Here is a 15,287-nt window from a genome sequence, read left to right on the forward strand (position 1 = left end):
ACTGAGGTCCCGGGTTGATTTAGGTCCCTCACAGGACTCCCCGTGCATGCCTCAGTGATAATAGCACAAATTTGTTAACTAGCTAAGAAGGCTAGAATCCACTTGTGGTGGGCAGCATCCATCCAAAGAGCTTCCCATGATTCCCACTAACACATCCCTCGTGACCAACAAATAACAGCAATAGCAAAGTAAAAGAGGCATTAAAGCCACATTGAGCAATCCATGTGTGGGGGTATGTCCATATGTATGTCCACGTGCGTGCATTGGTATATGGAGGCCAGAGAAACACTGGGTGTCTCTCTCTGTCACTGTCCACCTAATACTTTGAGACAGGGTAGCTCACCTCTTTCTGTAGTGCTCGGCTTGGAGAGTTAGCCATTCGTACTTCAGGCTATAATAGAAGGGGAAGGACAGGCCAAGGGTCAAGTTCCCTTTCTAACAGGAAAAGGAAGAACATAACCATCTCATGAAACTGAGAATATTGCTGGAGATTGCTGTCCAGGGACTTCAGGCTAAAGCAGGAATTATCTGGCACTGTTAGACTCCAAAAGCATTATATTGGCACTGTTGGAGTCCCTGACCGCGTGTGCCTGTGAATCTTTAAGAACATGCTTCCACTTGAAATTTCGAAACAAGGACAATTATGTGACTGTCCTCTTTCCCATGATCAAAGTGCAGCAGCAAATGTTCTTTCTGATATCATGGCGGGGGAGGGAGGAGTGTTGCATGTTTAAAAGGCTTTTTCTCTTAAAATCTCCCTTTTTAGAAAATTAAAATTACCAAAGAGATGGCTGGGCAGATGACCCGGTGGTAATGAGCTTGCTTTGCAGCATGAGGAGTTCAGATCCCCAGAGCCTATACAATAGCCAGGCACCACAGCACACATGTATAATCCTCATGTTAGTCAGGCAAAGACAGGGGTAGCCCTGGGGCTTGCTGGACTGCCAATCTAGACAAACGGGGAAGCCACAGGATCAGTGAGAGGTCTACTAAAAAGAAGAAGGGGAGGAAGAGGAGGAGGAAGAAGATGAGGAGGAAGAGGAGGAGGAAGAAGAGGAGGAAGAAGAGGAGGAAGAAGAGGAGGAGGAAGAAGAAGAGGAGGAGGAGGAGGAGGAGGAGGAGGATGCACACACACATATATCATGGACCCATAAAGAATCATTCACACACAAAGTGCTGAGATGAAGTGTTTGCCTTTGGAGACTGATGGTGGTAGGTTCATATCCCTACTGAAATCACTCTAGACAGCTTCTCCATGTAAATTGACAGCAATGGATACTGTTCTAACTACGATGTGGTAAGGACTTGGAAAAAAAACTCACAAAAAAATAAAAATGGAAAGATTTATATGCTAAACCGTTTGAAGCACATAGTACAGCGCTCTGTAAACATCAGATACTGCTTTTCAGTCTAGTCGCCAAGGAACATACTGGAAAGCCATAGCAGTTGAGTCTAAATAGGTCAAGGATAAGAGAATTGAGAGGTTTCTCCAGTTTGTACCTGCTTCTTGGACTACAGGCCATCTTCGTTTTGCTTTTAAAGGAAAAATGCACAGAAAGCACTATACCTTTCTCGAAAAGTGCCTGTTTATCTTTCCATTTCTCTTTGTAAGGGTTAAGGTTACTTCTCAAACCTAGTCTATACTGGGCTGATCTTACTTTTTGGCGCCACCAAGTGGCTGTGTTTAACTACACAGAACATTTCCCCTGAGTTTTGTTTTAACAGAAAGGATTTAGGAAGCCCTTTAAAAGTCCCTTTCATGGGCAAGCCCTTGACCCTGCCAAGGCTGGACCCCCAGTGAACCGGATTGTTGGGGGGAAGGCGGTAATGGGGTGAGGATGGGGAGGGGAACAGCCATATAGAAGGGGAGGGGGAGGGGCTAGGAGGATGTTCGCCTGGAAACCGGGAAAGGGAATAATATTTGAAATGTAAATAAGAAATACAAAATTTATTAAAGATGAAGAAAAAAATAAAAAAAAGAAAAGAAAGTCACAATTTCTCTCTTAAAAAAAAAGTCCCTTTCATATTAGATGGAGAACTCCAACACAAGAAGGGAAACGACACCCTAGAAAAAGCAAGAAAGTAATTTCTTTCAACAAAACCAAAAGAAGAGAGACACACAAACATAATTCTACCTCTAACAACAAAAATAACAGGAAACAACAATCACAGACGCTACTTCAGACTAAAAGGCTGAAAATAGCTTTTTCCAAGCATATGGTCACCAAAAACAAACTGGAGTAGCCATTCTAATATCGAATAAAATTGACTTTCAACCAAAAATCAAAAGAGATGAGGAAGGACATTTCATACCCATCAAAGGAAAAGTCTACCAAGATAAACTCTCAATCCTGAATATCTATTCTCCAAAGGCAAGGGCACCCACATTCATAAAAGAAACTTTACTAAAGCCCAAAGCACACATTGCACCTCACACAATAATAGTGGGAGATTTCAACACCCCACTCTCAGCAATGGACAGATCATGGAAACAGAAATTAAACAGAGGCACAGAGGAACTAACAGAAGTTATGAACCGGGTTGGGGATTTAGCTCAGTGGTAGAGCGCTTGCTTAGGAAGCGCAAGGCCCTGGGTTCGGTCCCCAGCTCCGGAAAAAAGAACCAAAAAAAAAAAAAAAAAGTTATGAACCAAATGGATTTAACAGGCATTTATAGAACATTTCATCCTAAAACAAAAGTACACACCTTCTTCTCAGCACCTCATGGTACCTTCTCCAAAATTGACCATATAATCGGTTACAAAACAGGCCTCAACAGATGCACGAAGATTGAAATAATCCCATGCATCCTATCAGATCGTCACATACAAAGGCTGGTCTTCAATAAACAAGAAAAGCAACAGGAAGCCCATATACACATGGAAGTCGAACAATGCTCTACTCAATGATGACTTTGTCAGGGAAGAAATAAAAATAATTAAAGACTCATTAGAATTTAATTAAAATGAAGGTACAACATATCTGAACTTATGGGACACAATGAAAACAGTGCTAAGAGGAAAACTCATAGCTTTGAGTGCCTCCAAAAAGAAACTAGAGAGAGCATATATTAACAGCTTATATTAACGCTCTATAACAAAAAGAAGCAAATACACCCAAGAGGAATAGACATCAGGAAATGATCAAACTCAATGCCCCAGTTACACTTATACCTAAACCACACAAAGACCCAACAAAGAAAGAGAACTTCAGACCAATTTCCCTCATGAATATCAATGCAAAATTACTCAATAACATTCTCACAAACCAAATCCAAGAACACATCAAAAGGACCATCCACCGTGATCAAGTAGACTTCATCCCAGGAATTAGAGGATGATTCAATACAAGAAAACCCATCAACATAATTCACTATATAAATAAACTCAAAGAAAAAACCACATGACCATCTCATTAGATTCTGAAAAAGCATTTGACAAAATTCAACCCCTCTTCATGTTTAAAGTCTTGAAAAGATCAGGAATTCAAGGCCTATACAACATAGTAAAAGCAATATACAGCAAACCAGTAGCCAACATCAAACTAAATGGAGAGAAACTTGAAGCAATCCCACTAAAATCAGGGACTAATCAAGGCTGCCCACTCTCTCCCTACTTATTCAATGTAGTACTCAAAGTTCTAGCCAGAGCAATTAGACAAAAACAGGAGATCAAAGGGGTACAAATTGGAAAGGAAGAAGTCAAAATATCACTATTTGCAGATGATATGATAGTATACTTAAGTGACCCCAAAAGTTCCACCAGAGAACTACTAAGCCTGATAAACAACCTCAGCAAAGTGGCTGGGTATAAAATTAACTCAAGCAAATCAGTAGCCTCCTCTTCTCAAAGGATAAACAGGCTGAGAAAGAAATTAGAAAAATGACATCTTTTACAATAGTCACAAATAAAATATCTTGGTGCGACTCTAACCAAGCAAGTGAAAGATCTGTATAACAAGAACTTCAAGTCTCTGAAGAAAGAAATTGAAGAAGATCTCAGAAGATGGAAAGATCTCCCATGCTCATGGATTGGCAGGATTAATATAGTAAAAATGGCCATCTTCCAGAAAGCAATCTATAGATTCAATGTAATCCCTATCAGAATCCCAACTCAATTCTTCATAGAGTTAGAGAAATTTGCAAACTCATTCAGAATAAACAAAAACCAAAAGTTATCAAAAACTATCCTCAACAATAAAAGAACTTCTGGGAAAAATCACCATTCCTGACCTCCAGCTGTATTACAGAGCAATAGCGATAAAAACTGTATGGTATTGGTAAAAAGACGGGTAGTTAAATCAATGAAATAGAATTGAAGACCCAGAAATGAACCCACACACCTATGGTCATTTGATCCCTCACAAAGAAGCCAAAACTATCCAGTGGGAAAAAGACAGCATTTTTAATAAATAGTGGTGGTTCAACTGGAGGTCAGCATGTCCAAGAATGCAAATGGATCCATTCTTATCTCCTTGTACAGAGCTCAAGTTCAAGAGGATCAAAGACCTTCACATAAAACCAGATACCCTCAAACTAATAGAAGAGAAAGTAGGTTAGAGTCTCAAACACATGCGCACAGGAAAAAATTTCCTGAACAGAACATCAACAGCTTATGCTCTAAGATTAACGATCAATAAATGGGACCTCATAAAATTGCAAAACTTCAATAAGGCAAAGGACAGTGTCATTAGGACAAAACGACATCCAACACATTGGGAAAAGATCTTTACCAATCCTACATATGATAGAGGGCTAATATCTAATATATACAAAGAACTCAAGGAGTTAGACTCCAGAGAATCAAATAACCCTATTTAAAAATGGGGTACAGAGCTAAACAAGAATTCTCAGCTGAGGAATATCAAATGGCTGAGAAGTATCTAAAGAAATGTTCAACATCCTTAGTCATCAGGGAAATTCAAATCAAAACAACCCTGAGATTTCACCTCACACCAGTCAGAATGGCTAAGATCAAAAACTCAGGTGACAACAGATGGTGGTGAGGATGTGAAGAAAGAGGAACACTCTTCCATTATTGGTGGGATTGCAATCTGGTACAACCATTCTGTAAATCAGTCTGGAGGTTCCTCAGAAATTGGACATTGTGCTACCTGAGGACCTGGCTATACCTCTCCTGGGCATAAACCCAAAAGATGCCCCAACATACAACAAGGACACATGCTCCACTATGTTCATAAGTATCCCCATTTACAATAGCCAGAAGCTGGAAAGAACCCAGATGTCCTTCAACAGAGGAATGAATACAGAAAATGTGGTACATTTACATAATGGAGTACTACTCAGCTGTTAAAAACAAGGACTTCATGAAATTCTTAGGCAAATGAACAGAACTAGAAAATATCATCCTGAGTGAGGTAGCCCAGTCCCAAAAGAACATACAAGGCTTGCACTCACTGATGAGTGGATATTAGGCAGAGCTTGGAATACCCAGGATACAACCCATGGACCATATGAAACTCAAGATGAAGGAAGACTGAAGTGTGGAGGCCTCATCCTTCTTAGAAATGGGAACAAAATACTCATGGAAGGTAGAGCATGGAAGGGACTTGGGAGGAAGAGATGAGGGGGGCAAGGGGAGTAGGATCAGGTATGGGTGGAGATAGGAATGTTAGATAGAGGGTCAGGAAATTGAACATAGGAGTATAACAATGAGAGATGGGGAACTGGGGGTAGCCACCAGAAAGTCCCAGATGCCAGGAAGTCAAGAGGCTCCCAGGATCCAGCGGACATGACATTAGCTGAAATACCCAACAAAGGGGAGGGAGAACCTGTAGAGACCATATCCAGAGGTTAGACAAGGACCCCAGTTGAAGGATGGGGCCACCCAAGCATCTCTCAATTTTTAACCCAGAATTGCTCCTCAAGGAAATACAGGGACAAAGTATGCTGCAGAGACTGAAGGAAAGGCTGTCCAGAGACTGTCCCACCTGGGGATTCATCCCATATACAAACACCAAACCCAGTCACTATTGTGGGTGCCAAGAAGAGTTTGCTGACAGGAGCTTGATATAGCTGCCTCCTGAGAGGCTTTGCCAGAGCCTGACCAATACAGTTGTGGATGCTCACAGCCAACCATTGGACTGAGCAAGGGGTCCCCAAAGGAGGAATGAGGGAAAGAACTAAAGGATCTGAAGGGGTTTGCAAACCCATGGAAAGACTCCCCAGAGCTCCCAGAGACTAAAACACCAACCAAAGAGTACACATGGAGGGACCCAAGGCTCCAGCTGCATATGTAGCAGAGGATGGCCTTATCTTGCATCAGTAGAAGGAAAGGTCCTTGGTCCTCTGAAGGCTCGATGCCCCAGAGTAGGGGATTGCTAGGGTGATGAGATGGGAGTAGGCAGGTAAGGGGTAAGCTATGGCAGCATGCACCTGACCTGCAAGGTCCATGCCAGTATGGGTCCAGGGGCTAAGGGGAGGAACTTGACACAGGACTCCCAAGCCGAACCGGAAGCCGTCTCCAGTTGACAACTAATGGATGGCAAAGGAAAAAATCTATATTTTCCAATGCAATATCACTAGGTTTATGAACCACACTTCAGGACAGGCCCCAGAAATGGTTGACCAACATAAAACAAATTCAATGGTACGTTTATTAACTTTTTTTTCCCTGTTGCTTTGTTTTGCCATTTTTCCCTGTCTTATTTTTGTTTCTGCATAGCTTGCTTGTTATTTGTTTGTTTTTGTTTCTTGTGGGATTTGGGGACAGAGAGAGAACAAACTTACATGAAGTTGGAGAGATGGTGGAGAGCACCTGGGAGTACTTGGGGGAGGGAAAAAATGATCAAAATACATTGTATGGAAAACTTTTAATTAAAAAATTAGAAACTTAAAGGAAATAGAAATGTCAGTGAGGCCTCTGGACAGGAAGGGATCAGGGTCCTTTGGGGACTGGTGGTGGGTTCAAATCCAGAGCACACTTTCTTTATGCGCCTTTAGACCCATACAGTTGGAAAACCTAAGAAGAGAAACTTCTACCCTGAGTTATGAACACTGACTGGTGGTCTGGAGCAATCAACTCTTTGACTTACCATTGAAGCCTCTGAAAAACCATTCATAAAAAAAATAGTGTTAAGGCTTTTATAAAGCAAATCTCTCTTCCTAAGGTTTGATTGTCAATATGTTCATATTCGAGAGACCACCTTTTCCCTGATCATTTCTCTTCTTCTTCATCATCACCTTTATATCTTTATCCTTTCCACATCAAAGAGGACTCTAGCTGCTGTCATACAGGCTTCAGAGCTTTTCATCGTTATAAAATCTGAAGTGGAAACTTTGACATCCTGTGGTTTAAAATTCTCTCTCTCATTTCACCTCACACCAGTGAGAATGGCTAAGATCAAAAACTCAGGTGACAGCAGATGCTGGCGAGGATGTGGAGAAAGAGGAACACTCCTCCACTGTTGGTGGGATTGCAGACTGGTAAAACCATTCTGGAAATCAGTCTGGAGGTTCCTCAGAAAATTGGACATTGAACTGCCTGAGGATCCAGCTATACCTCTCTTGGGCATATACCCAAAAGATGCCTCAACATATAAAAGAGACACGTGCTCCACTATGTTCATTGCAGCCTTATTTATAATAGCCAGAAACTGGAAAGAACCCAGATGCCCTTCAACTGAGGAATGGATACAGAAAATGTGGTACATCTACACAATGGAATATTACTCAGCTATCAAAAACAACGAGTTTATGAAATTCGTAGGCAAATGGTTGGAACTGGAAAATATCATCCGGAGTGAGCTAACCCAATCACAGAAAGACATACATGGTATGCACTCATTGATAAGTGGCTATTAGCCCAACTGCTTGAATTACCCTAGATGCCTAGAACAAACGAAACTCAAGACGGATGATCAAAATGTGAATGCTTCACTCCTTCTTTAAATGAGGAAAAAGAATACCCTTGGCAGGGAAGGGAGAGGCAAAGATTAAAACAGAGACTGAAGGAACACCCATTCAGAGCCTGCCCCACATGTGGCCCATACATATACAGCCACCCAATTAGACAAGATGGATGAAGCAAAGAAGTGCAGACCGACAGGAGCCGGATGTAGATCGCTCCTGAGAGACACAGCCAGAATACAGCAAATACAGAGGCGAATGCCAGCAGCAAACCACTGAACTGAGAATAGGTCCCCCGTTGAAGGAATCAGAGAAAGAACTGGAAGAGCTTGAAGGGGCTCGAGACCCCATATGTACAACAATGTCAAGCAACCAGAGCTTCCAGGGACTAAGCCACTACCTAAAGACTATACATGGACTGACCCTGGACTCTGACCCCATAGGTAGCAATGAATATCCTAGTAAGAGCACCAGTGGAAGGGGAAGCCCTGAGTCCTGCTAAGACTGAACCCCCAGTGAACTAGACTATGGGGGGGAGGGCGGCAATGGGGGGAGGGTTGGGTGGGGAACACCCATAAGGAAGGGGAGGGGGGAGGGGGATGTTTGCCCGGAAACCGGGAAAGGGAATAACACTCGAAATGTATATAAGAAATACTCAAGTTAATAAAAAAAAAAAAAAATTCTCTCTCTCTCTCTCTCTTTTTTTTTTTTACAAGAATCAGAACCCAAGTAGAAGTTCAAATTAAACACTTTTTAAGATGTGTCAGTATACCGAAACCGTGAGAGCAGGATTTCAATATAATCTAATCTCATTCCATCTTGCATTACTATTCAAAATGTTGTCGTTTCTTTGCTCAAGAGTTGCAGCCATGACAGATTACTCGGGTCCATTCTCCCAGATGCTCAGGAGGCTTCGGAGAATCAAGACTGCTTTAGCAGCTTAGTAAGACTGTCCCAGAAATGCAAGTGAGCAGAGGCCTTGACACATAGCTCAGTGGTAAAGCACTTCCCAAGCCTGTGGGTCCAGGCCTTGGTTTAATCAGCGGTATCTCCCTTCCCGCCCCTCCCAAAAAGACAGTGATCCTTTTCAACACCGTATAATGAAAGAATCAAGTTAATGCTTGTTAACTTCCAAACTTGTTCCCAATTTACTCGATGACCATTTTATTGCTCATTGTAACAGTTTTGGTGTATCAATTTAACAGCTTTAAAAGTCACCCTTGGGCAGTGGTGCTGGGAGTCTCGTGTCTGTGGTGCGGGTTACTCGGAAGTCGGGCGGCGGCTTGAGGCTCAGCGCACAATGCAGGTAGCACATTAGGTTAGCAGCAGCAGCGGAGACACCTAGGCGATCACAGCCCCTGCACTGGTGCAGCCACCCTCGCCTGCTCTGCTCCGCTCTTCCTTCCTTCGCTCGCACCATGGCTGATCAGCTGACTGAAGAACAGATTGCTGAATTCAAGGAAGCTTTCTCCCTATTTGATAAAGATGGGGACGGCACCATCACAACAAAGGAGCTGGGGACTGTCATGCGGTCTCAGGGTCAGAACCCAACCGAGGCTGCAACTGCAGGATATGATCAACGAAGTGGATGCCGACGGGAATGGCACCATTGACTCTCCAGAGTTCTTGACTATGATGGCTAGAAAAATGAAAGACACAGATAGCAAAGAAGAAATCCGCGAGGCATTCCGAGTCTTTGACAAGGATGGAAATGGTTACTTCAGTGCAGCAGAACTGCGCCACGTCATGACAAACCTAGGGGAAAAGTTAACAGATGAAGACATAGACGAAATGATCAGAGAAGCAGATATTGATGGAGACGGACTATTGATGGAGACGGACTATTGATGGAGACGGACAGGTCAACTATGAAGAATTCGTACAGATGATGACTTCAAAATGAAGACCTACTTTCAACTACTTTCCCCCTCTAGAAGAATCAAGTTGAAATCTTTTACTTACCTCTTACAAAAAAGAAAAAAGTTCATTTCTTCATTCTGTTTGTATCTAGCAAAACTGAATGTCAAAAGTACCTTCTGTCCATACACAAAATCTGCACGTATTGGTTGGTGGTCCTGCCTCCTAAAGATCAAGCTCCCTACATGAGTTTTACAGTATAAATACTCGTACTACCTTATAAGGAAGCACTTAGTGAACTCCTTCAAGTTCCATTTGCTAATGCTTAACATACTGTCTGGGCTGGCCAGTTTCTCATGCATGCAGCTTGGTGATTGAGCACAGTCAGGCCTTTGTATTAAAACTGAAAAATGGGGGGCTGGGGATTTAGCTCAGTGGTAGAGCGCTTGCCTAGGAAGTGCAAGGCCCTGGGTTCAGTCCCCAGCTCCGAAAAAAAGAACCAAAAAAAAAAAAAAAAAACTGAAAAATGGAAAAGACAAATTCAAACTCTCAGATGGCTTCTAGTTCAACTGTTCAGATAAATCTCAGCAGCCAGTTTACCGCAAACAAACATTTAAAATTGGTTTACCTCAGGATGATGTGCAGGAAACGGGTGAAGGCTAAACTTTGAGACACAGCCCTAGAAGGAGGACAGTCCTCTTCTAGTGCCCCAATCCCATGGTGACAGTGACACCCTGGTGGCGAGCCCGAGTGTGATGGTTCACCACTGTGTGCACTGCATTGGAGTGAAGTGAACAAGGCTGTCACCAAATCACACACATTTTAATAAGAAATGTTTACTAAGGGAGCATCTTTGGACTCTCTGTTTTAAAACCTTGTGAACCTTGACTTGGAGCCAGCAGAGTAGGCTGTGTCTGTGGACACATCAACATTGCTGTTCAGGAAATTATAATTTATGTCCATTCCAAGTTGTAAATGCTAGTCTTTTATTTTTGTCCAATAAAAAGACCATTAACTTAAAAAAAAAAGAGTCACCCTTAATTTGAAGCAGTTTAGTCTCTCAATAATAAATGCATCAGTCAACTGAGAGACTGATATGGACATTTTGAAAATATAAATTCCAAGGTGGGTAAGGAAGGCATTCTTGTCAGAATCATCTAAGACAGGTGCAATCTTGTTTAAGAAATAAAGGGGGAGATATTGAGAGCTTTTGGTGCCACTCCCAGGAATTTGGCATTTGTCACTGGTCCTGGACAAGGAAGTGGGCTCAGAAAAGAATACTAGAAACAAGGGACATGGGGCTTCGCTGACTACTTTGCTGAATTACTACCTAATGTGATCTCTTTGCTTCCTACTTTACTTAATTATTACCTCATTTGATCCTTTTGCTTACTACTCTGCTTGATTATTTTCTTGTGTGGTCTCTTTGATCTAAGAACTGACCATGGGGTTTTTGGGGTTTTTTTTGTTTGTTTGTTTGTTTTTTGTTTTTTGTTTTTTTGGATATACCTAGAATGATATAAAAGCAAGCTAATGAGAAATAAAGCTGCTTCAACCTCTGCACTGGCTGGAGTCCTGTTATAATGTTTGTCTAATTGTCTTTGCTTCTTCAATCCTCATTCCCTCTCTTGAGACCCTGCTGACTGACTGAGCTGGCTTGGTCAGATGGCGACCAATGTGGGACTCAAGTAAGGAGGGTATACAGTGAAGGACACTGCCGAGAGAGGAGCACTCAAAGAGGAAAGTGAAAAGTAAAGAAAAATGAAAGGTAATGGAAAATAAAAGATTTCGGCCAGCAGTGAATAAATTTTGTAAAAGTCAAGGTAATGACTAGGTAATGGTAGGATGTATTTTGTCTATGTGTTAAGAGTTATGATAGAACATAGAGGAGCAGAGATAATTCTCATAGATGCTCTTAGTCTTTGGATCCTGATTAGAGACAGTTTACATGAGAGAGAGAATGGGTTTCAAAAAAAAATGTCCCCCCTGTCCAGGATGCTTTGTTAAAAGAGAAGGAAAGTGAACAGAAGCTGTTCCAGAGCTCTCCTAGGGACAAGAGGGAGGTCAGGAAACATCCTTCTCCTCCTTTGACTCCCACTGGAGGAAAGCTTGGTTCTGGTTCTGGGCCCCTTAGGTAGGATATTTGGGTCCCTTTGGCACATTTAGTTCTCATCCCTTTCTATTGTCTGTCCTCGGTGCACCAATCTGTCCATGTCTGTCAGTTTGTCTGTGTTTTTTTGTTGTGATTGTTGTTCCATGTTTCATGTTCAAAAGAAAAAATGGATAAGACTTTTATCAGCTGTGGCTGTCCACCCTTTGATTTAGTTTTAACTCATTTCCAAAAAAAAGGCAGTCTCAATTTGCACACCAAAAACTGATAAGTTACCCTGCACCTATAGATAGGAGTCAAGCACAGCTGGAGAAGCTCTGCCAGAGGTTGATTGTCTGTACAAGCTGCTCTTAAAGGGGCCACCAGCTTCTGACTTCTATGGTAAGGGAGCTGATGGCTGTTTCTCCTAGAAAATCTTTGTGATTGTGTCAACAGGTGCTCCTCCCTTAAAATTAGAGCTAGACGAAGTAAGAAAACTTGTCTAGTCTAAATATATAAGATATGTGTGGCCACTCCATGTTTGTTTAAATGTATAAGTATGTTCTTCATGTCTTGGTTATAGATTATTGATTATTGGTTATGATTAAAATGTTTTAACATTGGTAACAAAAAGTTGACTTAAAATTGGTGATTTAGGGTTAGAATAATTCTAGACAACAACACATGGTATGAGCCAACCCAGGGAAACAGGTCTTTCAAGATACCTCTAAATTGGGATAATTTTTGTCCTAGAAACCAGACTTATAAGAGATAGGATTAAAACAATGTTGCTTTAATGAAATATTAAAAGCTTGCACCATCGTGCATTCATATATAAGAACCGGCATCCAAACTTTGTAACATGAAGGTAATGCGCTTGGTATTGATTTTAGAGAGAATCGAGGACTAGTATCTAATCAATTATGGCAAAGGGATGTTACTGATATTTCTGATTTTGGAAAAGTAAAATATGTGCATGTGACTACTGATACCTTCTCAGGCTTTCTTGTTGCAACTGCTTTGACAGGAGAGGCAACTAAAAATGTAATTACTCATTACCTATGTTGTTTTTCTATGCTGGGTAGTATTACCCATATTCCTGGGATTCCTTGTAATCCTCAAGAACAAAGTATTATGGAATGGACCCCTGGATTTTTAAAACAATATCTTCATAAATTAAAAAGGGAGGAATTATGGCCCCGTACAAAGACAAATTTATTTAAATCTTTAAAAATTTGGATGCCGGGGGGGGAGGGTTGGGAGGGGAACACCCATAAGGAAGGGGAGGGGGGAGGAGGATGTTTGCCCGGAAACCGGGTAAGGGAATAACACTCGAAATGTATATAAGAAATACTCAAGTTAATAAAAAAAAAAATTTGGATGCCAAGGAACTCTACAACTTATGCCTAGGTGAAATGGAAGGATCCACTTACTGGCATATGTCATGATCCTGATCAGGCATTAATATAGGGAAGAGAACATGTTTGTGTTTTTTCTGCTAGCTGCCAGAGTGACTGGTGAGACATGCTGATGCTGGGACAGAGAATGATGCTGACTGTGAGCTTGCTAAGTGCCCTAACTATGGTGACAGGGAAGCTGTACTGGGCCTATGTTCCTGACCTACCACTGATACATCCAGCAGTGTGGTCTAGACCAGAGATTCTCGTGGTTGGATCTCCCTGGACAGAGGAGCCAACTTATAATAAAACCATGACTTTTTGGTGATGGGATTTCTGTTTGCTTTGTAAAAAATACTATGGGTGTATGTGTTTCCTTAAAATTGGATTTTTTTTATTAATTGGTCATTCCGAAATGACTTTTGTTTCTTCTATGGTATTTAATGTAAGTTGTATTGATTGTACACTTTCTAATTGTGTTAGTGTACTGAAATCTGGCAAGTCTGCTACGGTGGTCTATCAACCAGCTTTTGTTTTATTGCCTGTGAGTATTACAGGATCTTGATATTCTGGAAAAAGCCTTGCAAATATTGGAAGAAGTGAGTCAGACTTTAAGCAAAAGTGAGACGGTAGTGGGCTTGACCACTGCTGGTACAGCAGCTTTGATTACATTAACAGCTAGCAGCAGTTAGCCAAATGTAATTGTGTCTGCAGTTGATTTGAGACGAGACGTTAAGACAGCTACTTTTGTTAATCATTGAGAAAAAAAAATGTTACTAATGCTCTGAGTATTCAAGAAGACTCAGGCAGACATCTAGAACAACAAATTGGAGCTCTTATTGATACTATTCAAACTACTGGAGAGGAGGTTCAGCGTTTAAGAATAAGAAGTCATCTTGAATGCCATGCCAAATACCAATGGAAAAGTCAAAGACACTCGCAGGGTATTTGGCATAATTCCAACTCCTCTCTGGATAATTGAACTTTGTGTAAAGAGACCATGAATTTAAGGACTACAAAGCTCAAAGTAAACTCAGCCCAGGAATGCCACACATCCTTGATCATCCTGATTCGTGACTTAAGGTCAGTATTTCCATCTTGGTCAAGCTTCAAGAATGGCTTATATAGCTTAATCGTGTTAGCCCTCCTTGTCCTGAGAATACTTCTATTCCCGCCCATTGTTATAAAACTTGCCTCTAACAACAACAACATGTTGGCAGCCAAAATACATGGCTCGAAATTAAAAATGGATCCCCAAGAGTTATTAATCTAACAGGTTGGTGGCAAAGAGAGGTAATTTTCTGTACAGTGCCCCACTTACCTAAGACAGAATTACATTGTTTTTGGAAATGTAAATTCCAAGACCGGTAAGGAGGGCATTCTTGTCAGAATCACCTAAGACAGGTGCAATCTTGTTTATGAAATAAAGGGGGAGATATTGAGAGCTTTTGATGTCGCTTCCAGGAATTTGGCATTTGTCACTGGGCTTGGACAAGGAAGTAAGCTCAGATAAGAATACTAGAAACAGGGACCATGGAGCTTCGCTACTTTGCTGAATTACTACCTTATGTGATCTTTTTGCTTCCTACTTTACTTAATTATTACCTCATTTGATCCGTTTGCTTACTACTCTACTCTGCTTGATTATTTGATTATTTTCTTGTGTGGCCTCCTTCGCCACATAAGAAATACCTCCTTGGTATTTGATCTTGATTACATTGTCTTTGATCTAAGAACTGACCATGGTTGGTTTTTGGTTTTGGTTTTGGTTTTTTGGGGGATATATCTAGAATGATATAAAAGCAGGCTGGAGAGAAATAAAGCTGCTTCAGCCTCAGCACTGGCTGGAGTCCTGTTATAATGTTTGTCTTTGCCTCTTCATCCTCACTCTTTCCCTTGAGACCCTGCTTACTGACTGAGCTGGCTCGGTCTTGCATATACTTAATTTGTGGGTTCAGAGCAATGACAACTACCAAGACCTTATTCCACCAAACACAACGGGAAGTCTCATTTCTTTTACCTATGGGATCCATTTCTCCCCCGTTAAGTGGAAGAGATTCTATACTCTTATGTGCTGG

The 15,287-nt window shown here is 41.4% G+C and overlaps 1 pseudogene; it reads left to right on the top strand.

The window, feature by feature from the left end:
- The first annotated feature begins 9,012 nt into the window (after window positions 1-9,012).
- On the top strand, window positions 9,013-9,714 carry Calm1-ps2 (calmodulin 1, pseudogene 2; annotated as a pseudogene).
- The last annotated feature ends 5,573 nt before the right edge of the window (window positions 9,715-15,287 follow it).

This window comes from Rattus norvegicus, chromosome 1 (genome assembly GCF_036323735.1).
Source record: "Rattus norvegicus strain BN/NHsdMcwi chromosome 1, GRCr8, whole genome shotgun sequence".
Taxonomy (NCBI): domain Eukaryota; kingdom Metazoa; phylum Chordata; class Mammalia; order Rodentia; family Muridae; genus Rattus; species Rattus norvegicus.